We start from the raw sequence: 13056 nt of genomic DNA on the forward strand, positions 1-13056 counted from the left end.
TACAGGAGTACTCTATCTTGGCCCGTGCTTTCCAGCAGAAACTAACTGCTGGACACAAATGTGCAACAAGGGAAGAAGGGCAATTTCTTCAACCTCTAAGTCTCAAGTCTCTAAGTCCCATCTCAACTTCTCATTCATTTTAAAAATTATTTATATATATTAGGAGGTACCTGGGACTTAGTACATGAGAAACAGGCGCTCAACCAACTAAGCTACACCCACTTCCCTTTCCCATTCATTTTTTTCCTATTTCTTTCTTTTTTAAAAAAAGATTTATTATTTATTTCTCTCCCCTTCCCCCTGCCCCCCATTGTCTGCTCTCTCTGTCCATTCACTGTATGTTCTTCTGTGTTTGCTTGTATTCTTGTTAGCGGCACCAGGAATCTGTGTCGCTTTTTGTTGCATCATCTTGGCTGTGTCAGCTCTCCTTGTGTGGAGCCACCCCCTGCACTTTTTACACGCTGGGCGGCTCTCCTTACAGGGCGCACTCCTTGTACGTGGGGCTCCCCTACGTGGGGGACACCCCTGCGTGACAGGGCACTCCTTGCATACATCAGCACTGCACATGGGCCAGCTCAACACACGGGTCAGGAGGCCCTGGGTTTGAACCCTGGACCTCCCATGTGGTAGGAGGACGCCCTATCTGTTGAGCCAAATCCACTTCCCACCCATTCATTTTTTACCCCACTTCACTTTAAGATGTTCTTACTTCTCAACTGTTAATAAAGCCAACTGCATAGTGCTCTGTAAATCCTGGCTGAGGCACTACTTCTTTAAATCCACCTGAATACCTAAGTTAGTCTCAGAAAAACTTAGGAATGACAGACAAATGGACCTGTAGGGCAGAAATAAGCTAGACAATTCTAGGACCTAGGAACAACATCCGTTCGCATGTAACAGAAGACCCTGCTTTCAAGTTGGGCCTTCTGCTTCTTACTGCCACCTAGGGGCGAGACGGGGAAAGAAACCAAGCTCCGAAAAGGGACCCTTTATTAAATGCATTGATTGGAAAGCCTCTTTTGGGGAAAGGTAAAGTTGTACCCATTTTAAACAGATAGTAGGAAATAAAAACAAGTAGCTAGTTTTTCTTGAACTTTTAAAATTTCTATTATTTTCTTTGTGGAAAGTTATTTGCTCAACAGGGCCTGGACTGGGCTGTTGGTAAACCTGGGAGCTGAGTTTTTCCATTTTCCTAAAGGGGAAGATGGAAACGAAAGAGGTCAAGGCACTTGGTGAGTCAGCTGGTTGTCCCAGATTAGAAACAGAATCCTTCTTTGCCCTAACAATTATAAAAGCTACCACTCCCTCTTTCAATATCCACATGCAAACAGCTGCAGACAAGTTCCAAAGTAACAACTCAATTTTGAAATACTAATTGCATTGAGCCAAAGGAAATACTGGGGCATTCTCTCAACTGCTCAAAGTTTAACTGGAATGATGTAGGCAGGGGCGTGGGAGGCAGAATGTGGTGGCCCTGGGAGATTTTTGAAGCCTTGAGCATTTGCAGGAGCGCCTAATATGAGAAGGGCATGGTAGGGGAAGGCAAGGATGAGTAAGCCTTGAAGTGTAATCCCCAGGAATTTACAACAGAGATGGGAAAATAGCCTGAAGAGATTCAAAATTATATAAGAACAAACACTGTGGGTGGCTAAAAAGCAGTAAGAGACTGACTGGGCATATATAAATACATGATCCTACTCTTAATATATCTGGTACTTCTGGATGCTCAGCTCAGAGGCTCCTGTTTAACTGCTGAAAGGTCTCATCGGTGCACAGGGTTCCAGGAGATCAGGCTATCTACTGCTGGGAGAAAATACCACCCAATGCTCATTTCCTCTGCAGGTGAGGTTTTGCTAAAGAATACGCTGTGTCTGATGCTAAATCCTCACTGAGTCAGTCTTCTACCAGCTTTACCCTGCCGGATGGATTCTCATCCTAGCTTTTGCCTGCTGCAGCACTGTCTACAGATGTCATCTGTCATCTTCTGCTCTGGAATATCAATGCTGCTCTGAATCAGGATGGAGTTAGTCATACCTTGTGGACACCAAATCAGCACCCAGTCTCTCCCTTCCCTTGACACACTAGTCATACAGGACAGTCCCACCCTTAGCCACCACCGCTTCCCTCCCTCTTCAACCACCACAGCTGAAAGTCCAGTGTGCTTTGTGGTCAAACTCCCTGTGATGACAGCACCAATATTCTTCCACTCTCAGCAGATGTGGCTGCTAAAGATAGGGGTAGCTTTCTCTGATCAGTGCTCCTTACATGTCCCCTGGCAAATACCTGGGCCAGATACCCAGGCTTTCTTCCCCTCCTCACTGGGAAGTGATTCTTCCTCCTCCTCCTTCTTCCTCCTGCCATCCTCCTACCAGCACCTCAGTCCACTGTAATATACTTCTGCCCTCACAACACTGGGAAGTGACTAGAAGCGGGAAGTAAAAGAAAAAGAGGAGGAGTTAAAGATGACTGCTTTCTCCAAGGTCATCAATGACTTTCGTGTTGTAAAATGAAATCCACATTTTCGGTCCTTACATTTCTTGTTCTTTCTGTAGCATCTGGTACTTAATAAGTTCCTCCATTTTTTAAAGTTCTCTTTCTTCACATTCCTTTGTCATATTTTCTTGTCTTCTTTTGAGGTTTTCCCTTTTCCTGCCCTTGACTGAATACGTGAGTCCTCTTTTCACTCTACACTCTCCCTGAGTGACCATTCATTCCCATGTCTTCAAATTCCTATGACTGAATACCACTCAGAATAAACCCACCTTCTCCCCAGTGACCAGATGCTGACCCATCCAGCCCATGCCCACTTCTTCAATTTCCTTTCAGAGCCCTCCCTATTTTGCACCATGCTTAAGTCGCACTGTTACAGTTCCTCAAATGTGCCTGCTCATTCCTACCTTGGAGCCTTTGTATTTCATCCGAAACAACTTCCTCCCTCAGATCTTCCCAGGGCTGGCTCACCTCCTAACTCAGGTCTCTGCCTCCTGTCAAAGGCATTCCCAAAGTAGCTCCCTCCCCACAGTCACACTCTATTTCCTTGTTAATTCCCCCACTAGAGGCACTCATCTGAATGGGCTTAGCTCCCCCGTGAGAATGAAGAGCAGAGATGTCCCTGTACCAGAACAGTGCCTAGCACTCATAAATATTTGTGAATCAATTTGTTAGCTCTGCAGAACTTGACCCCTGTTTATCCAACTACCTACCGTATGCCTCCACTTGGACATATCAATCTGTCCAAAGCCCAAGCAAGCTTCACCTCAGACTTGTTTTCCTGTTCCTATCTCGGTGAATAGCACTACTGCCCACCCCGTCACATCACCCTGCCCTTCCCTCTTTACTCCCTGCATCCAATCAGTACCCTAGTCCTACTGAGCCTGCCTCCTTAACTCCTTGAATCCATGCATTCTCCCTTTTCACCAACACCAGTTTCTCTCGCTAGAATTATTTTAAGTCTTACCTTGTTGCAACTGCCCCCATCCCATTCTAAATTCCACCTCACTGCCATAATGAGCCTTCCACAGGGCAAATGTGGTCCTGTCACTCTTTTCCTTAAAGCCATCCAACGGCTCCCACTGCCCTCTTTATAATCCTGAACTTGGCCTCTAAGGTCTTTCTCTCTGGGCACTAGTTTAACATTCCAACCATATCTGCAAGCAGGCCCCTGCTACATTCCAGTGGCGAGCCTCACTGCCACTCCTCTAAAGTGTGATTTGAAGCACATACAATCATAACTATTTTAGGTGAGAATGGCTAAATATTGGCAATGCCAACCTAATGCCATACTTGCCTTCCCCTATCCATGAGCTCCCTGACACCCTGGATGTCCACACAGAGGACCCTCAGGAACCCTGACTGTTAAGATCCTGATCTCCAGGAATTTACAACAGAGATGGGAAAAGAGCCTGAAGAGGTTCAAAATTATATAAGAACAAACACTGTGGGCTTCTTTAGGCAAAGTGGATCCATTTTCATGCAATATTAAAGATTTCAATTATTTGAGGAAAAATCTGGGAAATCCGTGTCAAGCAACAATCAGAGGTCTTAGGGAGGAACGCCTGTATGGCTCTACTGCCAACCACCCGCCCAGCCCTGCACCACAACTGTCCAAATTAATCCCAGCATCCAGGTGTAAAGCTACAATAGCATTTGCAAATGGCATACAAGCTGCTGAGCAGAGTGAGTCAGAGCTTCAAACTGTGAGAAAAGGAGTGCCCTCCCCTGGCCAAGCACAAACAGTCTCACTAAGATGTCGTTACCAGAAAAACTGGCTGTGCTGTGATGAAACTTCACACACCATGGACATAATTCTTTTTTTTTAAGATTTATTTTTTTATTATTTCTCACCCTCTTCTCCCCGCCGCCCCACCCAGTTGTCTGCTCTCTGTGTCCATTCGCTGTGTGTTCTTCTGTGACTACTTCTATCCTTATCAGGGGCACTGGGAATCTGTGTCTCTTTTTGTTGCATCATCTTGTGTCAGCTCTTCATGTGGGTGGCACCATTCCTGGACAGGCTGCACTTTCTTTCGTGCTGGGCAGCTCTCCTTACGGGGCGCACTCCTTGCGCGTGGGGCTCCCCTACGCGGGGGACAACCCTGCGTGGCACAGCACTCCCTGCGCACATCAGCACGGCGCATGGGCCAGCTCCACACGGGTCAAGGAGGCCTGCGATTTGAACCGCAGACCTCCCATGTGGTAGATGGATGCCCTAACCACTGGGCTAAGTCTGCTTCCTGGACATAATTCTTTTAAAAACATTATAGAAAAAGAAAATATGTCACAGAATTCTATAGCTTATTACTGAAAGTTCTCACTTGGAAGACTATTTTGTCTTAATGGTTTGGAATACTCACTGACTTATAATGCCAACAACCTAGGACATAGAGAGAAATGGATTTTCCAGAAAACTTTACAGTTTAGTGCCTACAAATTTTCACCCTCACCTTACAAAAAACAAGTACAAAGCAATCACCTGTTTATTTTGAAGTAATTATAGATTCACATGAAATTGCAAAGGTAAGTACAGAGAAGTTCTGCATGCCCTTCATCCAGCTTCCCCAATGGCCGTATTTTGCATAGAGTACAATATTGAGACTTTGACATGGGTACAATGTGCTCATATACTTCTGTCATTTTATCACATGGGCCATCACTTTTTTTGATAGAAAGCTTTTAAAAATATTTAAGAAAACAAGGCTCAGTATATACTTAAACAATATACTATCTTCTCCACACTTCAGGGTCAACATTGTAATGCAGATAATTCAAATTCACTTATACTGAGAAAAGAAAATGCTTAAATAGATTGACTCTGGTATTTGGCAGAAAATCACTATATTCTCTTCATTACAGAAAAACCAATTTGAGAATCCAAATGAAGCTCAGAAGGTGGCTTGGAGTACATGAAAACAGCAGGCTTTCACTAACCCACTGTGTGAACACACATCCATTTCAGATCTGCTTTCTTGACCTTTAAATGAAAATGCTGGGTTAGATGATTTAGGGCTCCAACCGGCTTGAAAAGCCCATAATGCTATACTTCTAATATCAATTATTAGCCTGTACAAGGAGATGCCTCAGGCGTTCACGCAGTACTCGTGCACCAAGATCCTACTATGTGCTAAGTGCTGCCCCCTACAGACTATGTATAAAATAATAATGGTGAGTAGAGTGAAAATCATAATTTAAGTAATCACTAGGTTTTTACTATATTCTAGGCAGGGCACCAGGCACAGAGGATAAAAAGATGAATAGCACACAGTTCCTATGCCCACCCCCTGGGATGTGATAGAGAAGCTATGGAGGCAGGCCCAGATCATTCTGGAAGAAAAAAGAAGGGAGGGGAGTGTGGGAATCGCACGGAAGACTTCCTTGAGAAGGAGACACCTAAGACAGGAGAAGGTGAGAAAGGTTTTCCAGGCTGAGAGGCAAAGGCAGGGATGCACAAATCAGCACTGAGTGGGAGTGGAGGGAGGGAGGAAAGGAGAAAATTTAAGTAGCTGAGTGTTGCCCCAGTGTAAAGGGCACAGCAGGAAGTGTTGTAAGATGAGGCTGAACAGAGAGGCTGTGCATAGATCACGACGGTCCCAAAATATTATCAATGAAAAATTTAAAAATACTCAACACTAGAGAGAACAGTGTAATGAATCACCAGTATGCCCATCACCCAACTTAAACAACTATCCAGTATTTGACTAATTTTGAATCATTTCTATCTCTCTATTCTCCCCAAACTGAATTATTAAACAAAACAAAAAACACCCAAGCAACATATCATTTCATCCACAAATACTTTAGTATATATCACTAAGAAGTAAGCAACTCTTAAAAATGTTACTTTAACATTTTAAAGTAACATTTTAAAGTAATTATAAACGCGTAGCAGATAAGGACAGCTTTTTCATTTTTTATAAGATCTCTATAATGGTTATGTGGAGAATGAATTTCAAGGGAAGAGATTACAGCCAGACTGACCAAGTAGAAAACAGGTGAACTAGTTAGTCCGTGAAAGATATGAGGACCTGACCATGGGTGTGGGAAGGAAGAGATGGATTTCAGAATTACGGTGGAAGTAAATTCAGGAGGAAGTAGAAACTGATTTTACATTGGGAGTGAGGAAAACGGAGTTTCTATTAAAGTCTGGATGCATGGGAAAGACTGAAAATACAGGAGAGGCAGTTGGTTAGTTGGTATTTTTTTTTTTTACGGGGGAGAGGATGAATTTAGTTTTAGCCACGGAAAGTGTGAGATGACTGTGGGACATCCAGAAAATGCCCAAGAGGTAGTGAAAAATACTGTGTATGAGATCTGTTGAAAGGGAATCATCAGCAGGGCATGCAGCTGGAACCGTGAGTGGATCCAACCACTCAGGAAGAGTGTGAGAAGCCAGCCAAGGGGCAAGTGGAGAAGGGCCCATGTCAAAGACAGAGGGACAGGAAGAGTAAGGCGGCACATAGGGACACAGAGTGCAAAGGAGTATAGAGTTTTAAGAGTTATAAGTTAAATGCATCAGAAAGGTCCAGAATGACAAAAACTGAACGTGTCTATTGATCTGGCAATTAAAGCGTCATTAATGTTGCTACTCAGAGCAGTTTCAGAAGAGTGACTGGTGGTAAGATGTGCCCAACAAGCAATGATAAAGGGAATTCTTCATACTGAAAGGAAAAGACACTAGGTGGTGGTTCAAAGCAGCATAAAGAAATAAAGACCTTCTATAAAGGTAACTATATGGGTAATTATAAATTCCAGTAGTGTGTTTTTTTGGCATATAACTCCACTTCTTACAAATACTAAAATGCAAATGCATAAAAAATGATGATCAATCTATGGTTCTGGACATGCAATACACAAACATATAGTCTGTAACTAGTACAAAAAAAAAGGTGGGGGGCAGAGGGGTACAGTGTATGTGCATGCTACTGAAGTTAAGTTGCTATCAAATCAAATCAAATATGATTCATGCATTAGGATGTTTTACTAGATCCTTGCATATACAGTCATCTGATATTTGGCAAGGACACAAAGCCCACTCAAATGGGAGAGCATGGCCTCTTCAACAGATGGTGCTTGGAGAACTGGATATCCATAAGCAAAAGAATGAGAGAGGATTACTATCTCACATCTTATACAAAAATCAACTTAGATGGATCAAAGATCTAAATATAAGAGCCAAGACCATAAAGATATGGAAAACAATATAGGAAAGCATCTACAGGACCTTATAATAGGAAATGGCTTCATGAAATTCATACCCAAAGCAAGAGAAGCAAAAGAAAAAATGGGACCGCCTCAAAATTAAAGCCTTTTGCACCTCAAAGGAGTTTATCAAAAAAGTGAAAAGACAGCCTACCCAATGGGAGAAAATATTTGGCAACCATATATCTAATAGGAGCCTAATATCCAACATATATAAATAAATCCTGTATCTCAAAAATAAAAAGACAAACAATCCATTCAAAAAATGGACAAGAGACTTGAACAGATGCTTCTCCAAAGAAGAAATACAAATGGCTAAAAATCTCAGGAAAAGATGCTCAATATCACTAGCTATTAGGGAAATGCAAATCAAAACTACAATGAAATACCATCTTACACCCACTAGACTGGCAGCTATTGAAAAAAGAGAGGACCACAAGTGTTGGAGAGGATACAGAGGAATGGGAACCCTAATCCTCTGCTGGTGGGAATGTAGAAGAATCCAGCCATTCTGGAGGACAGTTTGTCAGCTTATAAGGATAGACGTGGTCACAGAAGAACACACAGTGAATGGACACAGAGAGCAGACAACTGGGAGAGAGGGGGAGAGAAATACATAAATAATAAATCTTAAACAAAAAGAAAAAAGTTACCTATAGATTTGCCATATGACCCAGCAATTCCACTACTGGGTATATACCCAGAAGAACTGAAAACGAGGACAGGAACTGAAATATGCACACCAATGTTCAGAGCGGCATTATTTAGTATTGCCAAAAGTTGGAATCAACCCAAATGCTCATCAACAGATAAATGGATAAAGAGAAAGTGGTATATACACACAATGGAATACTACTCAGCTGTAAAAAAGGAATACAGTACTAAGACATGGGATAACATGGATGAATCTTGAGGACCTTATGTTAAGCGAAGCAAGCCAGGCATTGAAGGACAAATACTACATGACCTCTCTGATATGAACCATGCAAATCAAGCTGGATGATAGGCTTACAGGAAACAGGGGAGAGAGAGGAAGGTTGTGTGCAGATGTCTACATGGGCAAAATCTGATAAAGTGGAAGTAAGTAGTTATGCAGTGAAGGGATAAGACGGGGGCATAGGGATACTATAAGGTGGAGCTTTGAAGGCTTGAGGGTGACTAGAGTTGGGAGGATGGGTCAGATGGTCCATGGAATAGAGGGGAGTGTTTGGGGTAAGCAGGTGAACATGGGAGAGTGTCAGGTACGTGGTTGAAACTATAATGTTGAGAAAACTCTTCAGAAAATATAATAAGGAAGGGTTACTTGTTTAGGGTGTTTGACTGGGGGGTCATCTGGCACAGGGTGCACCTGGGGCAGGCTTCTAGGGAGTGAGTGCTCATCTTGTTATTACTGTGTTATGTCAGTGGGTGGAGACACATACAGTGAGTGGGAAAGTGTTGTACCCCCATCCTGGGGGGAACTGATGTTCTCAAACAGAGGAGAGGGTGTCTCTCGAGAGCACGGGTGGCTCCCAATGGGAGTGGACAGACTAGAACGTCAGGCCCTCAGCACTGTTGTAAGTATCTATGAATCTTGTCCTTCAAACAGTGAAGCTTGGTTGTTACTGTGGGCCCAAAGGGGAGAGGGGGAGAGGAAGAGAATGGATGGAAGTGGGAGTAACCGGGGGGAAATGGAAGTGTTCCACAAGTTCATGCAATGAAGGATATAAGCCATGTTAAATTTCACCAAAAATTTATAAAAGGGTATAGTCTAAAATATAAACCATAACGTAAGCCGTAATGGAACCATGGTTGGTAGCTATGTTTCAATATCTGTACATCAGCTGTAGCAAATATATCATCCACATGTAAGAAGATAATTGCTGGGGAAGTAGGAAAAGGATTTGATGTTGGGTATGTGGGAGTACTCTATATTGTATATGTGACTTTACTTTGATCTAAAACTTTTTAGAAGACAAAGTTTTAAAAAAAAAAAAAGAAAAAGGATGTAGACACTGAGGAAGGAATGAAGGAGTCTTGCCACTGTACATCCAGGGCACACCTATTACTGTGATGAAAGGCAAAACGTTAAAAACAAAGTTTTGTGATATTTTTCTTATTTTAATACCCCAATTTATTTTTTACTTTTAATTTTTCTAAATTATTCTAAATTTTTCTAAATTATTATGTATTCTCTTTCTAATCTTTAAACCTGTCAATACATTTCATTTTCCTAATTGAATTTGGCAATATATTATGTTTCATTTTTGAAGAAGGTTTGGATCAGAGAGAGGTTCAACTATGGCAAGGAAGGAGCATTGGTGTGGGGTGTCACTGATGGGGGGTGCATGGGTGGGAGGGAGTTCTCCAGGGCATGCATATATTTGATATATTCGGATGTTCGTTGGGTATTGTCATAGTGGATAGAGTTACACATGACAACTGAGGCCGTGCTGAATTCCATCCTGGGGAGCAGTGTCGCATTCCCCAATGGAACAGCAACAATTCCCCAAGTGCAAGGACAAAGATCAGTGAAGAAGGATGGTCCAATGATGGGCCCTTGATACTGATGACTGTGCTTATGAGCCTGTGTGCCTGAAATTTCAACTAGGCCTGGAGCTGCAGGGTGCCTAAGAATTACCTCCTGAGAGCCTCCATGTTGCTCAAATGTGGCCAGTCTCTAAGCCAAACTCAGCATGTAAATGCATTACTTTCCCCCAGCGTGGGACATGACTCCCGGGATAAGTGTCCCTGGCGCCAAGGGATTACTACCATCACCAGCTGGTGATGCAGCTAGAAGAAGACCTTCAATAAAAGGAGGAAATGGTAAAGACAAATGAGTTTATATGGCAAAGAGACATCAAAATGAGTTGGGAGGTCATCAGAGGGGTCATGCTTACGCACGTCTCAGCAGGATCCCAGAGACAGCCAAAGTAGATACATCCCCAGGTACTCGTACTCCTGAGGGCTACGGAGATACACAGATTCTATGGTCATGACAGATGGCTCTGGAGTTCACTGACTTGCCAGTGGGCTCTATTTTGGAATTTGTGCTCCCGATTGTGATGGAGTTGGACTGAGATGTGACCTCTCTACACATGCCTCTTTTACTGAACCTGTGATTGACACGGGTTTGTATATGCTCAGGAGACTTGAATCTCTGGATTGTCCATGTGCCAGCTGGGCCCTGAGCCTCAGGAGAGTTGCAACACCTATTCTCCGATTTAATGGACATACCCAGGTCAGCTGATGGGGAGGTGAGAATGGTCAACCACCACACCAGGGAACCGAGAGTGTCTAAAACTGCAAGCAGGAGAATCGCATCCATCAGCCATGTGGGATTTAAGCCCTCTCTTGATTTAGAGGTGGAGTGGACATCACCATCCCAGGGTCTACAAAATGGAAGAATATAATATGTACTGGAGTGGAATTGTTGGTATTCTACTACAGAAGTGTTAAGACTCTAGCAATGGAAGAAACTGTATCATTCATGTGGAGACAGTGGCCATGGGAGTTGTTGAGGGCTGTGAGAGGGAGGAAGAGGTGTAATATGGGGCGTTTCTGGGACTTGGAGTTGTCCTGAATAAAACTGCAGGGACAGATGGAGAACACTGTTTATCCTGCCATAATGCACTGGATGGACTGGGGAGAGTGTGAACTACAATGTAAACTATGGTTCATATGGTGTGGCAGTGCTCTAGGGTGTATTCAGCAAATGCAATGAATGTGCCTCACTAATGAAAGGGGATGTTGATATGAGAAGAGTGGGGGGGGTTGGGGAGTAGGGTATATGGGAACCTCTTACGTTTTTTTTTCTTTTTATCCCCCCACCCCAGTTGTCTGCTCTCTGTGTCCATTTGCTGTGTGTTCTTCTGTGACCACTTCTATCCTTATCAGCAGCACTGGCGATCTGTTTCTTCTTGTTGTGTCATTTTGTGTCAGCTCTCCATGTGAACGGGGCCATTCTTGGGCAGGCTGCACTTTCTTTCGTGCTGGGCGGCTCTCCTTACGGGGCGGACTCCTTGAACGTGGGGCTCCCCTACGCGGGGGACACCCCAGTGTGGCACGGCACTCCTTGTGCACATCAGCACTGTGCGTGGGCTAGCTCCACACGGGTCAAGGAGGCCTGGGGTTTGAACCGCGAACCTCCCATGTGGTAGGTGGACGCCCTATCCATTGGGCCAAGTCCACTTCCCTCTTATGTTTTTAATGTAATGTTTTGTGTGATCTATTTATCTTTAAAAAGAAAAAAACATAAAAAATTTTTAAATATATTTAAAAAAATTTTTTAACCTCATGGTAACCACAAAGAAAATATGAAAAATATATTGAGAAAGAAACAGAAGCACTCAGTACGGTACAAAAAAATCAAATAAATATGAAAGTAAACATTAATGGAAGAACTGAGAGATAAAAGTGTAGAAGATGTACAAAGACTAAATAGGAAAATGGCAGAAGAAAGTCTTTATCATATAAATGGAAATGGCTTTAACCCTGCAATCAAAAGGCAGAGATTGGCAGAATGAATAAAAAAGCATAACCCAACTTTTTATAAGACACCTTAAATTCAAATACCTAAGTAGGGGAAAGTGAAAGTATGGAAGAAAACATACCATTCAAGTAGTAACCCAAAGACACCTGGGGTAACTATACTAATACTGGATAAAACAGACTTTAAGTCAAAAACAGGAACTGTTATGAGGGGCAAAGACAGTCATTATACACTGGTATAGGGGTCAATTCAACAAGGTGACGTTACAATTATAAATATATATGCACCTCATAGCAGAGCACCAAAATATATGAAGCAAATCTTGACAGATACGAAAGGAAAAAATAGATTATTCTACATTAATAGTAGAATTTAAAACAACCCCTTCAATAACCGAACATCTAGACATAAGAGCAATAAGAAAATATAAGACTTGGACAGGGACACGAACATGGCCCAGTGGTTAGGGCGTCCGTCTACCACATGGGAGGTCCGCGGTTCAAACCCCAGGCCTCCTTGACCCGTGTGGAGCTGGCCCATGTGCAGTGCTGATGCGCGCAAGGAGTGCCTCGCCACGCAGGGGTGTCCCCCGCATAAGGGACCCCCACGCGCAAGGAGTGCACCCCATAAGGAGAGCTGTCCAGCGCGAAAGAAAGTGCAGCCCGCCCAGGAATGGCACCGCCCACACTTCCCGAGCCGCTGACGACAACAGAAGCGGACAAAGAAACAAGACGCAGCAAACAGACACAGAGAACAGACAACCAGGGGAGGGGGGGAATTAAATAAATAAATAAAATCTTAAAATAAAAAAAAAAAAAAAGACTTGGACAACATTCTAAACCAATTAGACCTAACAGGTGTGTGTGTATAAATATATAAGACAGTAACAGAAA

General features: G+C 43.1%; 1 protein-coding gene across 2 annotated transcripts in view; it reads right to left on the reverse strand.

Annotated features, from left to right (window-relative positions):
* Positions 1 to 13056, reverse strand: part of MAML1 (mastermind like transcriptional coactivator 1) — a 53706-nt gene that overhangs the window by 12274 nt on the left and 28376 nt on the right. The gene's annotated exons all lie outside the window — the stretch shown is intronic.

This window comes from Dasypus novemcinctus, chromosome 2 (assembly GCF_030445035.2).
Source record: "Dasypus novemcinctus isolate mDasNov1 chromosome 2, mDasNov1.1.hap2, whole genome shotgun sequence".
NCBI lineage: Eukaryota > Metazoa > Chordata > Mammalia > Cingulata > Dasypodidae > Dasypus > Dasypus novemcinctus.